General features: G+C 41.8%; 1 protein-coding gene across 1 annotated transcript in view; it reads left to right on the top strand.

Moving 5' to 3' along the window:
• The window catches only part of LOC125240765 (FMRFamide receptor-like), a 282033-nt gene that overhangs the window by 229298 nt on the left and 39220 nt on the right, over positions 1–13515 (top strand). The window contains 1 exon segment of the mRNA XM_048148832.1: positions 11017–11117. The gene's annotated coding sequence lies outside the window, so the exon portion shown is untranslated.

Genomic DNA, 13515 nt, shown 5'->3' with positions numbered 1-13515 from the left:
TTAATTATAAAAATTATTTAGACGGATGGCGTATAATAAATTGTAAGTAGTGTATGTAAGTACTTACTTACTGTTTGTTGACGCGATGACCCAAAATAAGTCTTGGCGTCCAGCAAATGAGGTATCCCTTTGTTTCGGACTCTTACCAGCGTTTATGATCTCTATGTGTGACTGAACAAAAAATGTAGTTTTAATGAATGATTGAACTGAGTCCAGAGCTCTTGTACACTCAACAAGGTGTGGGAACACCCCCTCGTTGATTAAACTATTCCAGAAGACGTCACGTTCCTACGAGACGGCGGTTCAGCATGACGCCGCCGCCGCCGACGTTTGGCCAGTTTAAACACTTAAAAACTCACTCCCTGGCATAATCAAAAGTCATTTGTCTATTCCTAATTGTTACCTACCTATATTTTATCTCAGAATTACAATGAATGTTAGTATAATATCGGTTCGGTTTACCCAAAGGTAATACTTAGTTAAAGCTAAGTAGGCCAGGATATATTTAAAGTCACATACAGGTCGAACGCGATTAATTAACATAATTTTACCTTTTTTTTCCCAAATCGCGTTCGACATGTATGTGACTTTAAATATGTGTACAAAGCGCGAGAACTTAAAGTGTTATATTGTAGGCCAGGATACTTGTACGTATTTATAAGCTTCCCAAGAAGGCTTAGCGTTCTTCAGCCAGCCTCCTCGCAGGCTCCGACCGGCTCCAGCTAATAAGCTCCCTGGGACTGCTTGGTACTAGTACTCGACCTACGGCCATACTTAAATATAAATTTTATAATCACTTCGTGAACTTACAGCACCAACACAGACCGACTATACCATACATACATACAACAAGTATTCAACATTGCTGCGAGTTGCAACTTACAATAATATTGAACAGAATCAAGTTAGCAAAGTCCGTTTGTGCTTCCGTGCCGAGTACTTGTTGTAGTCGCGCGAACTCTCACTGCCCTACTTAAGCAAGTAAACAAGTCAAGTTTGCAACAAACGGAAAGATTGGAGAGTGCCGAGTGCCGATCTACAACTGGACAAATATTATACTTAATAAGATCAGAACATTCATAGAGTCTGTTCGGAAAGACAGGAGTCGTGGAGTGTAGTTAAATGGACCCCACACATTTCACGACTCTTCTCCTCTCTTCCGAACAGACTCTATTAATACTTCAAATGTACCATTGTTATTTGGGTTATGTAAATTATGTGTTAAAGAAGTCCTTAAATTTTATATATTTGTATATACCTGTTTGTAGGCATACGATTAAATAAATTAATATAACCCAAATAAATAATAACTAAAATCGATATATTGTATGGGCCGTTAACAAATGCAAAAACATAATAGTACATTTTAAGTAATTTTGTGAATTTCGAGGAAAATATTAGTGAAAATGTTTGTGATCGTGTCGTCATACTCGGTATTTGTATTAGCCGAGCGAGACATTCTCGGAATTGATCAGCCGGTTAACGGCGCGCGGCGCGGCGCGGCGCGGCGCGAGCGACTGGCGCGAGCGTCTCCACGTATTAAGCCATCTCCAACTTTTTATTGGCCGGCGATAAAACTTTAACGCGCGGAAATTACGGTTAGCTATCCACGCTGTTTACGTTAAGGTGATTATTCACTAGTGCGAGGCGGCAATCAAATTGCAACTATCCGTGTAATTTACAACACTTTACCACAGTATAATAAAGAGTACTATCGTACAGTATGGCCACTCCCGCTCCCCGCTGAAAGTGCCGCCCACCCCCTCGGTTACCTCACAGTTACCGCCTGTCAAAAACGCGAACAGTCGGCCTGTCATATTTCACCCATACAAGCATAGCACGCGTTCACCTACACGAGCTTAGAATGTGTGCTAGGAACGCGCTTCTTTCATATATTTGATCGCCAGTGTCCGAGCTGTGACTTTACTCTCGCTATTGCACGTATGTCATGTACCTACAATGGATACTCACAGTTTTAAATATATACATAAATGTATATAAATAAAGATGACAAAACGCGAAAAAAATTAAGAAAACTAAAGGAAGCAAAACCTAAAAACTAATATTTAATAAACCGTATCGGAAAATGTGAAAGGGCTCTCGGCGTAAACTTTTTCCAGCGGCGTCCCTCAATGAGTAATGCTGATGAGCTCGGGGCCTATCCCAGTGCCTCAGCTACAGGCCTCATTTCAATAATTGAGGAATAATTCGCCGACGCCATTATTTTATTCGTCTGCGGAAATTGGCGATAATTTGGTACCGAGCGGGGGAACATTTTCATCATTATTCTTCATTTTAACTGCCTTTTAAAATTATCAGCTCAATCAGCCGCTTTGGGGTCACTTTTTACCGGGAACAACACTTCTCGGTAAAAGTCCCAATTAGACGCCGCGCGAACCGAACACGCTCGCGATGTTGTAGTTACATTGCGGAGTGTTAAGGTTACATACAGTTGAGCTCACCACTCCAACGTCGCAATGTAATTCAACTCCCACACCGCGCAACATGTAAATGTACCACAATCATTTACGTCTACAAAATTTTAACACTGAAACTATTTCTCATATATTTTACAGGCTTACGGTAACCTATACTACTTAAGTACATATGTACCGACACTTTCGATAAATTTTATTTATATCCAATACGAAACCAAACTTCCGCAAAGGATCATATTATGATCGCAAGTTTGTGCTCGTATTACATAAAGTAGGGGCATAAAATAAATATGATAGCCGAAACTAAAACAATGTTCCTTGTTGCCTTTACCGTACAACACTTCATGGAGCCTCCTGGGACACCTACAATATGGGTACATTTTTATCTCAATTTTATATGATAGCAACAACACAAGGTTTATTTCGACTTTTTTCTACAGTCAACCAATTAGAACCCTAGGCCACTAATACAACCATGTCAAAATGACAACCAGTAAGAGATTATTACAATCTAATTTATAACGTCACTATGACATAGTTCTACAGTGGCCTAAGGTTCCAATTGTTTGACTGGACTTTCAAGAAGTTTGTCGGCGTGCTCGATTTATACACTCATGCCAAATTGCAGCTCTGAAGCACTAACGTCTAAACTAACTCTCTGACGTCTGTAGTACTGTACCCAGTGCAGCTTCACGTGGACAGACAGAACAAATTCAGGGTAGGTTTAGGTACGACTGAAGCATTAAAAGAAAGTGTAACACTTCAGAAGCTATTTAAATGAAATAAGACAAAAAATTACCGCCAAACAAATGGGAAGGAGCTTGTTTATATAATAAACACGCTGATTCCCATTCTTCTTCTATACGGGTTGCACCGGCACCGGGCCTGAACGCAGCGGCGGCGCGCGGAGTCGCCTCGCGGTGTCGCCTCGCGGGCGGCCGCGGTGACGGCCCATTACGGATTTGCATACGATATGCAACAGGCCGCTCGGCTGTTCCACGCTCGCCAACTTATGGCACATGTAGTGCGAAGACATTTTCCTTCGTATCTGCTTCGTTCTGTGCGCGTAGCCGAATGCACAAACGCTCACGATAAGTAAGTAAGTGCTTTTTTTGTAAATATAGGTTACAGTGGTGGTCAGTTATTATATATGGTACAGTTTCACTATATTTTACCAGTTGGCGTACAAAAATATTAAACTTAATACTAGAAATTAAACTATCATGCTCCTGTACAAGTATTAACACAATCTTACAGCTATGGCAATTCAATAATGAATATCAGGTACTTAAATACTTATTCTAGGTGACAAATAATAAAATATAATAATTAATATCTCTTTCGTAGGCGCGACAGAGCCAAACTACATTTCTGCGTCGTTTCGGTGACGTTTCGCGTCGCAGAAATGCCTTTCGGCTACGGGCCCTGAGTAGAGATGGGTAGTGAGTAAATACTTTACTCATGAAGTAAATATCGAGTAAATACTGAGTATTTACTCACCCCTACCCATCTCTAGCCCTGAGGATCTAGTCAACGTTACAATCGCACATCGAAAACCATTAGGATGATAGATGCTACAAGACGGAGCGAATTGGGAGTGCGAAAGTGGTCAGTGATAAAGAAGCGGCAATGATTACGCCACACACACAGGCGACTTTGTCCTGGGTACTATTGAAACCTGAGTGTTATTTTTGTGTTATTAATAAAACATATTTGTAGTGGTAACAAAACCCACCTATTCCCATTTCCAGTACGATACTGAGTCCAGAAGTGCCCCTATGAACGCACACCACAATCGGTAACAAAAACATATTGTACAAAATGTTTACAAATTAATTTAGCGGCTTTACCATCAAAATGAGCAACGCGGTTACAAGACTAATCTCCTGGCACAAAGGCACACTTATTTAGCGACACGGCTTTTTGCCACGGTGGAGGACGGAGGGAGCGGGGGGGAAGGGGGGGGGGGAGCAAAAATAACTTGGTTAAAAAGTGATTAGAGCCGCCCGCGCCCTTTACCCGCCGGATTCAATAACGCGCCGACAGATACCGCACCGGAGATTAGGATGAATACACATTAGTGGCAGATAGCTAAGGTTACTTAATGTTTACTAAAGGCACACCTCGGACACTTACGATCAAATATCGACAATATAATTACGACAAAAAACTCGGAACTCTTGTCAAATACGAAAGAGGCGCGTTCCTAACACACAGTCTATAAGCTCGTGTAGGTGAACGCGTACTATGCTTGTATGAGTGAAATATGACAGGTCGACTGGTCGCGTTTTTGATAGTCGGTAACTGTGAGGTAACCGAGAGGGGGTGGGCGGCACTTTCAGCGGGGAGCGGGAGTGGCCATACTGTACGATACAGGAAAAATAACAATACAGGAAAAAATATGTTCAGTGACAACCGCGCGGTTACGAAAATATCTATTACTTGAAATCATTTTATGGTGCATTCCAGTGAATGTTCCTTTCAATACGATGCTTCTGATCATTCTGAAAACCCAAGGATGAGTGATCTTCAGGACTTGGACAACAAGTTGATAGGTACTAAATTATTGAGCTTGACGAATTTGAACGCAGCTGAATAAAATTGTCGTAGAAGGCGATTATGGGATATGGGTTAAATTGTGGCGTAGGCGAGAGGCTGGCAACCTGTCACTGCAATGCCACAGTTTCGTTATCTTTCGACCCTTTGTTTGCCAAGAGTGGCACTGAAGCTTTGGTGGTTTCATGTGTTCTGCCTACCCCTTCATGGGATGCAGGCGTGATTGTATGTATGTATGTATGAATAAAATTGTACCTTATGTTTGTTTTGCCACAGACAGCAAAAGTCTATACCCAGAAGGTACTCGTATTGTTTAATCTAGGTCCCGGCGTGAGCGGCGCGGCGCGGCGCGGTGAAATATTCCGGGCATTATTTATTTAACCCGCACACAGTTTATTAAAGAATGCAGCCCGAGCGGCCCGCGCCTACAGACCAGGGACCACTTGCTGCACAGACGCGGCTTGCACGCTGCCGCTGGCTGTACGGAGTTACGGACTAGTAGTGGTTAGGTTAGACCATCGCTTTCACACAAAAAACACGCCGCATGTGGTAAAAGGGGATTAGACGTGTTAGCTTGGCGGCGAGTCCGCGCACGCGCCATAAACACGTAAATGTCCGGATTTCTGTGACGAGTAAAGTTTTCTTAGCCCTTCGTAAAGTCCCACTGTTAAGCCGACTCTTAATTTTCCCGACTACTGTTGACGTGTTTTTTTTCTGTAAGTCGCTAATGTAGGTACTTAACAGACATGGAACTGGTAGGTATTTTCTTCATTCAAAAATACCGGTACATTACGAAGTTAGACGCGACCCGCCCAGTTAAAATATAACAAATTCTAATATCTAAGGAGTCTATGCGGGACTGTCTCCGCAGTGGACACATTAATAACGGGCCGGAGTAATCAGCGCCGCCATGCGTGAACGTGAACGCTTTAAGGAACTCCTCAAAAGAGTTGTTTAGACGAATACTCATCAGTGTACATACCTACATACACAACTACAACGCATACATCTACAGCCCTGACAACTGACACCGCCCACATGATGTCAGTAGTCAACTCGTATTGGACGTAACGTGAATAAGGTACAACAGGACAATATCGACTGGGTGGCCATTGCAAATGATCCATTTTGTACATGTTTGCATTATTCAATAGGGTGTCCACTGGCTATAGGTATAAGGCACGCGTGTTTAGTGCATTCATTTGGAGCTCAATAGTGTAATGATAGAAAAAATGGATCAGTTACAATTATTGTCCCCTAGTCAGTATTTGCCCCGCTTTACCTTACTTTAACAGTCTAGATTCTAGAACATCACTCTCTCGCCATTTAACACTTAACTTTTATATCGTATTCAATATTTCATGATGTTCTTGGGTTTGTCGGGATCATATCTAGCACAAGTTTTTCCAATCATTCAAGTTACCGGCCAAGTAATCAACTTGCCAATTGTTGCAACGAAAGAGATGCAACAGTAACGTCGCGCTAATATGAAAAAGTGATAGTGAGATATTAAAGCCTCTCGTTGTCGCAGCGCAAGCGATCATCCCTCGGCTCGGCGGTTTAGTTTTATTTTTGGTAACCATAGTTCGATCAAAAACCCTCTCAAATTTCACAAAACCGCGTTAGCTGGAATCCACGGCACCAACCATATTTTCCGGTATAAAGTGAGCGTGAAAGGGCGTTTAATCGTTTGGCCTTTTGTGTTGATATTTGGCCGCGGGCGGCGGTTGGCGTTGGGCGCCATCATGCGTGAAGGCTTTGTCGCGGCTGCAGCGCGCCGTGATGGATGGGCCTGATACAATAAACATCGCTTCCTAAGGCAGCATTCCCACTTAAGCGTCGCATGTCTCGGGGCGCGCGCCACGCCACCGCCACGCCGCCTGGGGCGCGTCTTACGTCCTTCCTATACAAAATGTACTGAGGAGACGTTTTTAGGGTTCCGTAGTCAACTTAGTTTCGCCATGTCTGTCTGTCCGTCCGTCCGTCCGTCCGTCCGTCCGTCCGTCCGTCCGCGGATAATCTCAGTAACCGTAAGGACTAGAAAACTGAAATTTGGTACCAATATGTATATCAATCACGCCAACAAAGTGCAAAAATAAAAAATGGGAAAAAATGTTTTATTAGGGTACCCCCCCTACATGCAAAGTGGGGGCTGATATTTTTTTTCATTCCAACCCCAACGTGTGATATATTGTTGGATAGGTATTTAAAAATGAATAAGGGTTTACTAAAATCATTTTTTGATAATATTAATAGTTTCGGAAATAATCGCTCTTAAAGGAAAAAAAGTGCGTCCCCCCCTCTAACTTTTGAACCATATGTTTAAAAAATATGAAAAAAATCACCAAAGTAGAACTTTGTAAAGACTTTCTAGGAAAATTATTTTGAACTTGATAGGTTCAGTAGTTTTTGAGAAAAATACGAAAAACTACGGAACCCCGACACGCTCTTGCCCGGCTCTTGGCCGGTTTTTTGAATTACATTCAGGCGGCGTGGCGGAGACGTCCGTTGCGCGCCCCGAGACACGCGACGCTTAAGTGGGAACGCTGCCTTATTTCAAGCGCTATACTTCTCGAGAGTCCCCAGACGGGACAATGATTTTAATTACCATTCGGTGTTATTTTTAATAAACATTTTGAAACAAATCGTTCCATTCACGAAAATGCGTGCACTGTTTTTTAATAACATAAGAAAAGAAGGAGGTCTTTAATCAAATATTATTTTACATTACAGTTTAATGTTCAGGATATGTCTACCAGACATAAAACGTACGCAGTTTCAATTGTAATACTTTAATAGATTTTATTGATGTATATCGATTTCGTCAGTTACTGATGGTCAACAAAATTATAGGGTAACACTTAACTCTCTCTGAATTGATATAATATGTCAGACTATCAGAGACAACATTTTTTATGGATTATATACCCCTAGAGCACAGTATAATAAAGAGTACTATCGTACAGTATGGCCACTCCCGCTCCCCGCTGAAAGTGCCGCCCACCCCCTCTCGGTTACCTCACAGTTACCGCCTGTCAAAAGCGCGAACAGTCGACCTGTCATATTTCACTCATACAAGCATAGTACGCGTTCACCTACACGAGCTTAGACTGTGTGCTAGGAACGCGGCCTTTCATATGTTTGATCGCCAGTGTCCGAGGTGTGCCTAGAGCGTGCTGCCCCGAGATATCCCGGTATCGGCACGTCGCGTCGCCAGTACGAGAGAGATGCATTAAAAGTAGCTTTAAATAAAATGTGTGTCCCTTATCAGATATGAATCCGGGACCAAAGGGTTCATAGAGGAGGTCACTACTCGAGGAACAAGCAAGAGGCACGTCGTCAAGATTAACACGATAGCATCTATTTAGAGTATCCATCAGTGTGTAGTGCTAACTTGTTTTTGAGCGAGATACATTGCCAAAGTAGAGTTTACCTTCGACTCAACTAACCGAGCGTATCTCGGGCGTCGAGCGTATTTTCAAGAGTTTGTGACGTTTTAGATTACGTTAACTTGACAGGTTAAACATCCAATTGTATGGTTTTAGTAAGATTTGAGGCGCTGTTCACTTAATATACTTACAACGAATGTAATGTTCCAGGACGTTTGCGCTGTCGAGTGGAGTATTAAAAGCTCGTGGTACCACCCAGCCCAGCTGTGGGCAGTAAACAATCCTTACTTGGCCTAATCTCAATTTAACAACCACTTAAAACGGAGTTCAATGAAAATGACAAAATAATATAGGTACATTACTATTTAACTCGAATTTTTTACAATTTGAATTGAAACTTCAAAATACAATGAGGATTCGGTATCGATAATACCTACCACTCAAATGGGTATGTAGGTACAGTCGAGTTCGTAAATATGTGTACATCTCTTCACCTTAACTCGTTGCAACAAGGTGACAAAATGTACAGCTATTTATAAACTCGACTCTACTCTAAACATCCAACTCTAATCAACTCTAAATCTAATAATATATTACGTAAAATATGATTTAAATAATATAGATATGAAGGCAATATAGGCATGCTCTAAAATTCAGTATTTCATCTTTGTGGCATATTTTAAGCATTAGTAGGTACTTGACACAAACGTATTACGACTTGAATAAAATTGTTTTTATGACTCTATTATTAAAGAGTGCTGTATAATGTGTTAGGTACGCGTATAATATTATAGCTAACTGCTTGCATTGTATCAGCGGCGGAGTGTTGAACAACAGACGAGACGGAGCGGCGCGGGCTAACTTGCGGCCCCGACGACGTGGGCAACAACTGTCTACAAGCAAGTGGCCACAAACACACGTACATAGTACAGGAGTGCCATTTAAACGAGACAATAAAATAGATTTACTAAATTAGACCAAATGTAATCCTTTAACAGACAACAAATTAAGCAATTTACACTTTTCAAAAACTCTGTAACCCTAATGTAGCGAATATTACTAACGAGATTTTGATATGAATAAGAGAAATCTCGTAGGCCAGAAATGACTTTTATGGAACATCTATAACTTTGTGGGACGTAATTGGAACTTTTATATACGTTAAATTTATACTACCATGATGCGAACAAAACGGTGAATTTATGTAGTACCTATCTTAGAGTTGTAATAGTGTTCCCCACAATCTAGCACAGCCTTTGATCCCGCGCCACCGTGTCGTGTAACCGCAGCTGGCACGCTCGTTTGCCGCGATATAGCCGCCACTCATATTTTTGCGCTGCTGCGCGCGAGGGCTTGCGTCCCCTGCTGTGCGGTAAGTGTGTTTGTTTAGGATAAAGCAAGTGCCCACGTCGCTGGCGGCTGAACAAGGGGACATATAGTTACTAAATCAAACCACACTGTCAAGACCTCAAAATTTTCATAGTATTTTCACCGAAATAGATGGAATACATTTAGTAATGAAAGAAAAAGTCATACCGTTTGGTTTTTTTAGACATACTTTTTTGTACATATGATTTCGTTGTCTGCCGTGGGTATATTAAAGTTTATATGGGGCCGTGCATTTCAGTACTTTCGGATTCGCCTAAATAATAACCACATGACTTCCGAATGAAATCTGCCGTTAGTGTCACTCTAACGCAAATCTACATATTTACCCCGTGCTGCGTGCCTAAACATGACGGAATGTAAATGTAAGGCTCATTTTCTATTTTTTTTTAAATATCCTGTATTGTTTTCCGCTGCTGGGCAAAGGCCTCCCCTGTTTTCCGGCACTCGTCACGGCTCTTTGCATGCTCCCGCCAATCGCCACAAAATGAGTCCAGGTCTTTCTGAGATCTATTTTTTTTTTTCATTTTCTATGGGATATAAAAACAGAATACGATAACGTAACGTTATCGAATAAAGTTTACTGTCAAGGTTTTCAACATTTGAGCCGAAACGAGCGCAACGCGGGTAAATGCCCGCCCGCGCCGGCCGCGGCCGCCGCCGCCGCCGCTCGCGCGCTGACATTAGCAGCGGTGTCGCCGCGCCGGGACTAAGGGGGCAGGTCCTCAATGAGCCCTCCAAACAGTCAGACCTTACTAAACTAATCCTCTATATTTCACTCACACTCTCACTTATAAAGTAGATTGAGGCGGAACATTCAAATTCAATTTGAGGAAGCCAAACTGAGGATGTCACTACGAATGCTCGTATATAAAGGATATTTTTTTCATCGTTACTCTTAGATTACAAACAGAGTCTTTATCGTGACTTTTAGAAGACGTCACTCGATAGCGTACAGGTGCAGTAAAGTCGCCATCAGACATTTATGTAGAACTGGCGAGGTGTTCACAAATATCTGGACACGCCTCTGTTGTCAGGGCGACAAGGCGTGTTCAGACGTATCTGCAGATGGTGACTGTATAAAAAAAAGTAAACAGCGTTATAACAATCAGGTACTTAAACTGATTTTTACGTACATTTTTCATGAAGTTTTTAACATTAAATAACTTGTTCATTAACGTCAAAAACGCATAGTAGAGGCTCTTGTTATTAGTTGATATGAAACAAGTATGAATGTTCTGTTGCAGGTAGTGCGCCGGCGCCGGCGACGGCGGGGCGGCGGCGTGAGCGGGCGACGATGAGTGCGACCTGACTGCAGCGCGCCGCTACTTCTCGGGAGCTTCCTCGAGTGAGTACCTACATTCTGCCTGCAGCTAATGCTTCTGTCGTTAATCATCTTGGGAACGTCATACTATTAAATATATGTGTAATTGTACAGCAGAACGTCCCACTTTGTCGCTTGCCGGAAGCTGCACGTTTTGACCGGTAACTCGTATAAAGATACAACCAAATGTCATCCTTATGGTACTCAACAAGTGGGACGTTTCACTATGCTTGTACACATATTCTGTGCCCATTATTATTTCAATTGTTACTCGCCTTTTAAAACGATCTAAACGAAAGTCAGTATTAAAAATTACATTTCTTCAAGCAAATCAGTCACATTTGGCAATCACTGGTAGATTAATGTCTGGTGTTATAATTATCCTACAAGTTATAATAAGTATTGTTTGAATCAGGCAAATTCAATATATTGATTTAAACTAACACCATCTTCACTCATATTATTAAATTAAAACCGGCCAAGAGCGTGTCGGGCCACGCTCAGTGTAGGGTTCCGTAGTTTTTCGTATTTTTCTCAAAAACTACTGAACCTATCAAGTTCAAAACAATTTTCCTAGAAAGTCTTTATAAAGTTCTACTTTTATGATTTTTTTCATATTTTTTAAACATATGGTTCAAAAGTTAGAGGGGGGGGACGCACTTTTTTTCCTTTAGGAGCGATTATTTCCGAAGATATTAATATTATCAAAAAACGATCTTAGTAAACCCTTATTCATTTTTAAATACCTATCCAACAATATATCACACGTTGGGGTTGAAATGAAAAAAAAAATCAGCCCCCACTTTACATGTAGGGGGGGTACCCTAATAAAACATTTTTTTCCATTTTTTATTTTGCACTTTGTTGGCGTGATTAATATACATATTGGTACCAAATTTCAGCTTTCTAGTGCTTACGGTTACTGAGATTATCCGCGGACGGACGGACGGACAGACAGACATGGCGAAACTATAAGGGTTCCTAGTTGGCTACGGAACCCTAAAAACGGGACTTAATCGCGTAAAACACGACATCCGATGGTATGGGACCGGAAGTTTTCTCACGTTTACACTTGCTAATCTCTGGATTTCAGGAAGATGAAATCCCTTGCCCTTCATTTTTATTGAAATTAAGATGTTTCCTGATTTCAATCGCTTCACGTACTTTCCTGCTATAGTAAAGACGTTCAGTTGAAAGGATTTTGGGATTATGCAGTTCAACCCAGTGGTTTAGTCCTGACTCCAGCAAATGCTCGGCAACCGCAGACTTATTTATTTGTCGTTTTTTGACCGCCGCGATATGTTCTTTGACCCTTTCCGCTGTGGTGCGTTTGGTTTCTCCAATATAAAAACTACCACAGCTACAGTCAATCTTATAAACGCCTGGCGTCTGATATGGAATAACAACCGTTGCAGACCTTAGTTGCCCCGTCACGCCACCTTCGACGAGGCATGTACACAGTCTGTATCGAATACTTTTTTAGTCTGGTACCAACCTTGTCTTGACTTGTCCGTCGTTAATTCCCTAAAGAACAGAGCACATGACCTTTGTGACCCTGAATTTTTAGAGAGTGAGATGTCACACATTCAGGAGGTTCTTAGGAGGAATGGGTACAGGGTGGGTTGTCGGCAACCGAGGCGAAAGCCTGCGAAGAAGCATCCGAATGTTGCAAGACGACCGGCTATAATGACAATCAAGTGCGAGTAAATCTTAGAACAAATTAAATTATTCTCATGTGAAAATATTTTAATTTGTATTTTTAAGTAGTAACACTACTATTATAAACATTAACACTTTCGAAACCGGGCTCTACGCGGCGCTACGACATTTCCGCTACATACGGGGAAACCCATGTAATCGGCTACGCTTCTACGAGCGGTGTACCCGACAGTCGGGTTCTTGGTAGCGAAAGTGTTAAACTATTTATAGTATAATAGTAGTGTTACTACTTAAAAATACAAATTAAAATATTTTTAAATGAGAATAATTTAATTTGTTCTAAGATTTGCACGGCAGCGCCATCTCTCTTCGCTAGCTCGTAATCACATGTGTTGATTCAGTTAGGAGGTCGAACTAGTTTCGGTTCTACCTCAGAGATGGCGGGGGGCGCCAAGCCTTCGGTAATTGTGTCATATACTTGGAAATTTCGACCCTTGCTTTCGTGATCCGATGGCCGAGTGGTTTTACAGGCATCCGTCCGGTTAACGGAGTACGCTGGTTCGATTCCAGCTCGGAACACTTGGAGGCCTTGGTCACTTTTTCTTTGTATATAACATTTATTTAATGTTTCAAGTGCGAGTAGTTCTAAAAACTCGTACAGCTAGAAGATGTTGATACAACTCCCAGCCAGTCTACCCGTGACCACGGACGTAATGTCATGTCCGAAACGTCGGGTTAAATATAAAACGTAAGTTTTACGTGA

This window comes from Leguminivora glycinivorella, chromosome Z, assembly GCF_023078275.1.
Source record: "Leguminivora glycinivorella isolate SPB_JAAS2020 chromosome Z, LegGlyc_1.1, whole genome shotgun sequence".
NCBI classification, from domain to species: domain Eukaryota; kingdom Metazoa; phylum Arthropoda; class Insecta; order Lepidoptera; family Tortricidae; genus Leguminivora; species Leguminivora glycinivorella.
The sequence above is the reverse complement of the archived record's forward strand: the minus strand, read 5'-3'. Positions and strand labels throughout refer to the sequence as shown.